The sequence below is a fragment of the Notolabrus celidotus genome, chromosome 20 (genome assembly GCF_009762535.1).
Source record: "Notolabrus celidotus isolate fNotCel1 chromosome 20, fNotCel1.pri, whole genome shotgun sequence".
In the NCBI taxonomy this organism is placed as follows: Eukaryota; Metazoa; Chordata; class Actinopteri; order Labriformes; family Labridae; genus Notolabrus; species Notolabrus celidotus.
The window spans coordinates 20,737,525-20,747,436 of NC_048291.1; positions in this window are offsets into that span (position 1 = coordinate 20,737,525).

Genomic DNA, 9,912 nt, shown 5'->3' on the forward strand with positions numbered 1-9,912 from the left:
CAACGACAAACAACAGCTGATGCTGAGGACATTATTGCATTGAGGACGCTGAGCATTAAAACATCTGAACTACATCTAGTTTGAATAGAAAACAACGCTACTGGACACAGCCCCTGATTGTTTCATAAAATGCCTTTTTTTTAACAGTTCATATTCATTCATATTTCATAATTGAGTAAAAACGTAAAACAGTGTACATGCAAAAGAAAAGCAGTAGGAACAAAAGAAGAAGAATCATTTGTCAGCTAGCCAGCAAAATTTACCCAAGTCTATGGCTTCTTCTGCAGCACAAATCCTGTCGGTGGAGTTGACAGGTGAAAGCAAGGTACTCTACCCAAACCCCCCAAAAGTTTCATTGCCAGTTTGGAAGTTTTTTGGGGATTTTGTACAAAAGACGGGATGTTTGTGGACACTCCAGTTGGCAGGAAATGCTATAAAAGGTAACTGGCATAGGTATTTGTAAGAAAATTTGCATTTTGCACTTAAATTGTTGTTAGAAAATGTCCTGGCTTCTTTAGCTGTATACCTCTCCACAAATTTGACAAGTTCTTGTTTTGCCCAACACAAGTCACAAAGTTCATAATGCTGCAAGTCACAGTTTAGGAAAATATATTTTATTTCTGCCAATCCCTATGAAGGTTTCCAAATGCAAAAAAAATTAAATGAAGTTTGAACTAAAGGAAATGATGTAAGATTTAGGAATTATTCTTCTTAATGGGGATTAATACAGATAAATGTGTTCAAGTAGTCCAAATTCCTGTGAGCTAAACCCTCCATTTCCCTCTCCATGCACCCACCCACACATGTACCCATGTGGCTGTGTGCTACATTATTCTCAAAGTCTTGGATTCAAAATAGAAGGATAAAAATGTATTTGTAAGGAATTTTATACGTTTGAACGACGGTTCAACTTTCTCTTTAGACGAGCCAATGGAGTCGCAGGGCCGAGTTGGAGCTAATTTAAGGGTGTTCATTGTGTTGTTTGTGAATTGTAGAGAGTTTGAGGCACTCTTTAGCTCCTAAGTTTCGCTTATAAAAACAGACTGGTTCTGAATGTAGTCTGGTATTGTCAGCTTTCATCTCAAATATCATCAATCACTTCACCCCCTCATAGCACATGAAAAGTGCAGGGGGGAAATGCTCATATGGAGACGTACATAACAGGTTATTACATCCAGCCAATCAGATTAGAGGAGGGGATTCAGTAATATTTTTTGTACATGGCTAGCTGTCTCCTGTTCAAACATCTTCATCTATAACTGTGATTTATTGAGAACAATTGTATCTTTCCTCCTCTCCGTTCCTCCCTTTCCATTCCTCCTCTCTGCATCCTGCTGTCATCCCTCATTTTCACATTCTTCCACCCACCTTCCTCACCTCAATGCTATCTGTTTTTTAACGACACAGTCGGGGACTAATGTGAAGACGAACCCCTCTCCCAGGGGGAAACAGCTGGGAGGAAGACAAGATGAAGGTTTAGGACCCTCCGTCCACCTCACCACTTCCCTGGATCCCCCTCCTCATCTGAGTCTGCTGAAAGATGAAGTAGAAACCAAAAAACACCAACACCTGGACCGACAGCTGCCCATCAATTACGGCTTTGTAGGTGTTTTTCTCTGTTTCGCAACATTTTAGAAGCTTATCACACAAGAATACAAACAAACAACAATATAGTACATATCACATACATATATATCCACCACACAAACCTTCGTCCAATTTTTGCTTTTTACTCCAGTTTGGTCGATATCATCCTCAGAGATAAATATCAGACTTTTCAGCATATAGACACTCCAGTTTGTTACCCAACTGTGTCACTTGATTCTGATTGGTCAAACCCCAAACAACAATGATCAATTCCCAACAGCAATCTCATGGACAACCTGATCACACACATATAAAGGAATCTGGCACGTTTCAATCCTGCCTGTTGACACTGGCAAAAATATTAGTTTCCTTTAGCATTTGAAATCATTAAATATCCAAGCAAAAGCATTAGTTTGCATCTTAGGCTGGTCCTGAGAGTTGGGAAATAATTACATTTACTGGGCACAGATAAGAGCATTCACAAGAACTATTGGGCCCCAACTACCCCTGATAGGGAAAAGTGGAGCAACAACCTGTCCTGCAATTCAGGTAACAGCAGCAGATCTGGACTGCTGATTGCTGTAAAGTAACTTAAACCATAAGAGGTGACGAAGAAAGTGAAATGTTATAAGTTGGCTCCTAACTCCTTCTGAGAAGAAGGAGAGCTGGATGATGACAGAAATGACATCATAAATATTGCTGCGGGAGTCCTGTTCACCTTGTCTACCTCTGCTTCACATCAGGGTCCTGCTACCCTTGTCGTGGTTCTAATTTGCACCTATTCAATTCATATTATCCCTAAGATACTTCACCAACTGGTCACTGACTTTTTCTGTCTACACAGCAGAGTTTGCAAAGCTCTACTAACTCTTTACTCAAGTAGAAGGATAAAGATATTCATTTGGGATGAAACAGGTCTAGGTTCATAAAGATGATGAATAAAAAAGAAGTAATTAGCCCCCTTAATTCCACAAGGAGCAAAATGAAAAAACCTCTCCTGAATATGTAAGAATGAGAATATATTTATGTTAAATTGAGGGGTACAAAGTGGCCAGAAAATTATACTCAAGTAGAGTACAGGTATCTGAAATCCGTGCCTAATGTTAATACAGTAAAATTAAAAGGATTTGTAATTTCTCACTGTGAACTCTCTTCAACAGTCAAAAATAACAGGGAGTGTACACTTGGTTTGTTCATTCTTGTCTATTGCAATCACCGGCCTCTCAAAATCGATTGATGAGAGCAGAGAGACTGAACCAAGACTGTGAATTGTTCTGGGCTGATAACCAAAATAAAAAGCTTAAAGACACCAAAACTGTCATGAGTTGATCTTGGATTCTTGATCCCTTTGTTTCATTTTAGTGTTACTTCATGCCCTTGTGTGTTTCCCTCCTTTTTGATTAACCTCATACGTTTCACCTTTGTCCCGTCTCCACACCTGTGTTAATTCTGTGTATTTAGTTCCTCTGTTTCCCCTGTCTTGTGTTGGGACACGGCACATCTTCATTGTGTTCTGTGTGTTGCTTTCTCCCGGTGTTTCCTCGTGTTCCCTGTGTTTTATTTTGGAGTTTTTGGATTTAGCCTCTCAGAGCTTTGTTAAGTAGTTTTTGTTTGTTCTTTTATTTTCAAAATCTTGTTATGCACATGGGTCCTCCTCCATGTTTCCCCTATGTGACAAAAACACTCAATAGAAAAAAGAAAGGATCAGAGAAAATGAAATGTTTCTCTCCAATTGTAACACTAATTTGCTGTATTTGCTGATTCTATAACGTAATAAGGAGGACTCAAATGTTGCTTTGCAGCGATTTAAAATCAAACAGCACACTGAAGGGGGTTTACATTTGTCCCAAAACAGCTTCCATGGAAAAGGTCAATAACAGTGCTCTTAAACCTACACTACACTCCATTGTAAACCTCCAGATGCTCTCAGATGGTCGTGTGGCCCCTTTAAATTATTTTTGCTTTGATGGTTATTATTAACACTATTGGTACTATTACTGTTATTATTCTCTGCTCAGCAACAACAACCCCTCATCTACCAAAAGTTTAGCATTTCTGGAATTCTGAAGCAGGGTCTCGTATTCAGATGTAGAAGTGAAGAACTCTAACATAACTTACATAACAAGCTTTGGACATGATTTATAGTCCATAAGGTTTGTTTCAAAGAAGATTAGACACATGCTTTTGGGGGGGAATTCTGTCCCCTGTCAATCACCTTTACTAAATTAAATATGGAGTACCTGTGGGAAGAAGTAAAACAGGTCTGGGTACTGTGCATGGTCAGAAGGGCTTAGGAGGCTTTTGGACAAGCATGTCTGATTCAAGTGACTCTTCAAATATATTTTCCAAAATCAGGTAAGTGATGAAAGAGAACCAAAGAACCCTTTTAATGACATGAAAAGATAAAATACAACTCAAAATGACAACAAAATGGACATAATTCAGATTTAACACAACTCTGGGGAGACAGAAAACAACCAAAAGAGACACACAAAGGACCAAGAGACACCAAACTAACCAACAGAGACATTGAAAAACTCAAAAGAGACATTAAACAACCCAAACAAGACACACAATTAGCAACTATTAAATAAAAAAGAAAGGAAGTAGAAAAGGACACACAATGACCATAAGAGAGATTCTGAATAACCAAAGAGACAATCAAATATTTTTTTTCTGCTACATTTCCTTACATCTATAAAACTGGAGTGGCTCCCTTAAAGTTTCATGTTTGAGCCTTAAATCGGTTACAATACCAGCTTTTCCCAAGTGAACCATTTTCTAACCTCTTGACCGAGACCAACAGGTGTCCTGTGAGCAGAGCTGTACTTTGTCATAGAGTCCCAGCCATTTACCTTCTGTCACCAGTTATTCTGATATTATTTACAGGAATGTTTTTAGGATTTTGAAAATGACATCATATGAATGTAGAATTTTGGGCTTCATCTTCAATCCTCCCACACTGAGTTTTAAACTTGTGCCAGGACAGGTAGAGACCAATAAACAACAGGCACAGGAAATCACACTGACCTGGTTTATGTCCATTAAAAATAGACAAACAAACAAACAAACAAATACAAGGGTTGATCTACCTTTGCTGTGATCTTAAATGTGTTTTGTGTTTCATGAAATGTATTGTGGTTTGAACTAACAAAATACAACTAAAATCACCCTGAAATTCACATCAGTACATACTGACAACCAGATAATACTGGGCACTGACTTGGGTGTTAACTACATACTACTGTGTGTGTTTGTGTATGTGTGCGAGTGAGCAAGTTAACGTTTACGTGTCAACTGTATCACAGGTACAAGTGAAACTACATTCACAGCTTGTTAACAGTTGTCTCTGTTTTTCACTTCCCTCCGCTGTAGACTGACGATATACTTTCACATGAGAAGTGCAAACAACGTACATCACTGGGCTACCTAGGTGCTTTTATTTTTGAGAAAGTGTTCAAGAAAAGTTCTAATGAAACCTTTGACTTGTTATTAAAATAAATAATGATTATATGATAAATGAAGTCTTGGCACAAAACAATTTTTTCTTCATGATGCTCTTTTTCTTGGAATTCCTTGATATGAATATATAACTACTTCACAAAATTCAGATGAATGCAGTAGCTTTTAATCATGTACAACTTTAATATTGAGGACAACATATAGTGAGTTATTTTTCACAAGCATATCAGCATTCAAGTGTGCTTAACTTTGCCCCAGTGTTCTTAAAAGAGCTGACAATTATTATTATTTTTTAATCACAATAAATCGCTGAATGTAAATAGTTAATCCATGTTTAAAATTCCATTATTTTGTATTTCAAGAGTTTTAGAGTCCATATTAACAATGTGAACCAATGCACCATTAAAAAGCAGAGTGGTGTTGTAATTTTTCATCACAGCAGGAAGCAGAAAGACACTGCGGCAGCTCAGCTATGGTGCACCAAAAGGGAGAAAACAGCATGTGATTGAAAAATAATGAATGTATTGATATCAGACCTTAATTGTAAGTAATTAACAGCTTGTATGGCTTTATTCAGAGACAAAAGGTCAAGGACTATAGCCTCTGAAAATTGGGTGTGCAACTAAACCACTAGGCCAAACCATTGCCCCACAGCCCTAGTTCCTAACCAAAAACAAACCTATAGGGTTGATATCAAGAACTTAAGTTCAGAGTTCATTCTGTCCCTGCATGATGGTTTGACCTTTACCAGTGTTTAAAATGAAAGCCAATACTGTTTTGGAATAACCTCCATCAGATGTCTTAAAAAGAAGCACCAATAGCTAAATAAGTCTCTTTGCTGCTTTGAGAGGTATTTAATTTTGAATCTGAAAAGTTTTATTCAGTCTTGGCTGGATTTTGTTTGTCTGTTATCCTGTAATATAACATTCTAAATTGGGTTTAAATTGGATTACTTTGACCTGTATATATCTCATTGAATTGTGGTAAATCATTACTTTGGGCTGTGAAAGGAATTCCTTAAAAATGTGCTACTGCTTCCTCAAACTCTTTGTCAGAGATTTTCCATGAAAAAGAATTTGACTCTTCTTCATTTCGCTCACTTCAGCCAACAGTTCCATCTCCTTTCCTCACATCAGGCCAGTTTCAAACCTGTGCTCTGTCCCTTCATTCTTCAGCGTGGATTTTGTGACACGTCTCTGTTACCTTTCTTTCACCTTTTCAACTGTCTAACAGAAAATACAATAGAATATTGTATATTTTATGGAAAAATGTAATTATTCTCCATAAGAACACATTATATGGTTTCAGTCAAGTCAGATAGAACATCTTATTTTTCTTTTTTATACATATAGTATAAATTAATGTAATCATTTTTCCTGCTTCTTAGGGTAGTGACAAAACCATAGGATATAATAATGCATACACGAGGTGAAAAGAAGAAAAGTAGCAAGCCATAACAGCAGCATTACAAACATATAGTGCTTCTGTTGAAGAATAACAGAGTTCAACACCTCTGAGGCTAGTGTCAGACTTTCATTAACAAGGGCTTTGGGCATGGACAGGAGACTAGATCACATCCAAATCCCTGACCTGAATGCATCTTAAACACAAAGCTTTAGGACTGCCATCATTGATAATGATGCCCTTCAATAAAGCAAATATGATTTACATTTGTAGATTTTAGCAGTACAACAGCAACTCCCTGATTGTTCCACAGCTCAGACATGGGGCTGTGTAGATGGAGGTAAAATAGAAGAATAAACTGGTGGTGTTGTAATTTTTCATTACAATGGGAAGCAGGAAGACACTGTGGCAGCTGAACTACGGTGCACCAAAAGGGACAAAACTGCATTTGATTTAAAAATAATTTATGTATTGATATCAGACCTTAATCGTGAGTGATTAACAGCTTGTCTGCCTTTATTCAGATGATGATGTGCTTCAATGAAGCAAATACTGGGTACATTTGTAGATCTTGCTTGTACAAAATGCAGTTTTGTCTCTTTTGGTGCACCATAGTTGAGCCGCCGCATTGTTTTCCTGCTTCCCGCTGTGATGAAAAATTACCACACCACCAGTTTATTGTTCTAGTTTAGTGTTCTAGAACAATAAACTGGTTTAAATCTTACAAGTATGGGACTAAATTACAGTATTTCTTCTTGTTAAAGAAAACTGAGCCATTACAAGCTTCATCTTTTTATCTTTATCAAAATGAGTACAGACAAATGGTTGGTGATAGCTTAACTAGCTTGCTGTGATTCTTAGCGTTGGACTCAATCGGTTAATGTATGAATTGTACATTAGCTAGCTAGCAGGAGGAACAATGATAATATTGTCTGTATCTGTATCATTCAGTCTTTGTCTTCTCTCAAACAAAATTATTCACTCAAGTACTTCCCATTGTGTCCTTTCCTCAGTACAATCAATGTTTCAACACAAAAAAATTGTTACCAAACTGGTTATTTAACAAGTTACATACTGCTTTGAATTAACCCTGAGTTTATCCTTGCCACATTGCAATAGCCCAAAATCACCTCTGGTATCAAGGTGGTCCTTGATGGTAAAGAAATCCCTTATTGAAGTATCATTTTCGTTATCAGGATATGTTTTGTCATGCTGTGATATGTTTTTCTCCCCTGAGTGTCTACCTTCTCTTGGCCTCTAGATGTAATTAACGTGACATCAATGTTTTTCTTTTTGTGTAGGAATCACAAACATTTCAACATTTTTTTTGTCTGACTGTTGTTCCATGGAAACGTTTGAAATTACAGAGTTGAATTCTTCGCTCCTCTGACCACGCCAACTTTATTGCTAAATAGCTTTGCAATATGCTTGAATTAGATTCTAGTTAAATGTATGCACTGCAGCTCTCAACGTGTGTGTGTGTGTGTGTGTGTGTGTGTGTGTGTGTGTGTGTGTCTGTGTGTGAGTGTGTGTGTGCGCGCTCGTGCGTGTGTGTGTGTGTGTGTGTGTGTGTGTAGTTTGTCTCAGGGGTCAAACAAACCTTTCTGCTTGTAAGACCTGGCGTGACCTTGCAACATGCTAAACATAAACCCCTCCGGCTGACCCAGCGGCTGAACTCACGGCTCAAAGCTCTGTGCGTGTTATGACTGCTATGCACAACTTTTTAGGAATCAAACCCTTAAAGCTTAAAGCCAAATGTACATTATCCTGTGCTCTTTAATTAGGGTCAGAATGTTTTTAGGGATGTGAAAACAATCATTATCTCCACAAATACAACACATTTGGACCAGACTGCAAAGAGGCAAAATACTTTGCTTTATTGTGCTGCAGCTTGACCCACATTTGCCTTAACCAGAGTTTACGTTAAGAAATCAACACACTCTTAATTGGAAGTTTCATGTCTGTATTGAGCTTCATGAACTAGAATAGCTATTATATAGAAAATACATGTATAGAGCAGTTTCATGTTGCATATAGAAACCCTTATGTTGGTAGTTTGATCAAAAATGTGTCCAGTTTCTGACTTATACCAGTTGTTTGTACATGTGATGCAGTGAAGCACAAGTCATTGTACAAGACATGCAGGAGCTTATGTTTGCTAGATTTGTAGATGGTGCACCGTTAAAAAATAATAAATGATCGACAATGAATTACTCTTCTTCTTGATCCGTTTTGGTCTCCACCATCTGTTGTGAGACGTATATGGATGTTTGGCTCTTGGGCTGTATAAAAAATAGGAGCAGGGAAGGTTATTGTTAAGATTTTACCGATACAGCTTATAGATAGTGATACTTATCTTATCGGCACTCTTTAAGTGTTTCTAATTGGCTATTGAAGTCGTTAACTTCAAAAGACAAACCAGAACTTGCTTTTCAGCAGAGGTCAGTATGATGTATGAAGTGAGATTGACTGACAGGACACACAGTTGGAGTTGCTCTTCAGTAGATTGCACACCATTCTGTAGAAAACACAGCTGAATAGTGATGAGTTAAGTCTCTGTCATTTGCTTCTGAAATGAGCTGAATATGTTATTTCTATTAGAGATACATTGGAGCTGAAACCCAATGTGAGTGCAAGTGTGTGTGTCGAGTGTGTTGCTTTGTGACTCTGAAGATCCGATCAGAGCTGGAGGTCGAACCAGGGAATGATGAGGTGGCACTTTCCTCCCTTTCTTCTTCTTTTTCGCCTCTCTTTCTTCCTGAAAGACGGCTTGCATTCCATCCTCTTCCCTGTAAAAAAAAAAAAAGGAACAGGCAGACACATGGATAATGTGAAGGTATCTGCAGTGTGTGTGTGTGTGTGTGTGTGTGTGTGTGTGTGTGTGTGTGTGTGTGTGTGTGTGTGTGTGAGAGTGTGTGTGTGTGTGTGTGTGTGTGTGTGTATGAGAGAGAGAGAGAGAGAGAGAGAGAGAGAGAGAGAGAGAGAGAGAGAGAGAGAGAGAGAGAGAGAGGAGGAGTGAATTAGAGGCTTGCTTGGCCAGCTTCAGACTGTGCAACGTGTCTGCTGCTGCTGGTGGATCAGATGGCAGAAAGCTGCTGCTCTGGGTCTCCCTGCAGCTCTTCTGCTCCATAATGTCTGCTTTCTGCTTAATTACAGCTCACCTGCAGCCTGGACGGCGCTGCACACAGCCTTCTGCAGGGGGGGAAACCAGAGCATCCCACATATAAACCTTTACTTGGACCGGGGGGGAAACTGCAGACGCTTAAAAAAGGGCTTTTATTATTCAGAGCAAATAACAATCATAACGTCTGCAAACCCCGCAATTGTGCAGGTATTTCAGGCAGGGGCAGCTTCAGCCAACTGCAGCCAGTCGTTTAAAAAATGCTAACATCTGGTTCACTCATAAGAAAGCTCTTTTACACCTGTTTCCCTTAGCCAGGTATCTATCTATCTATCTAT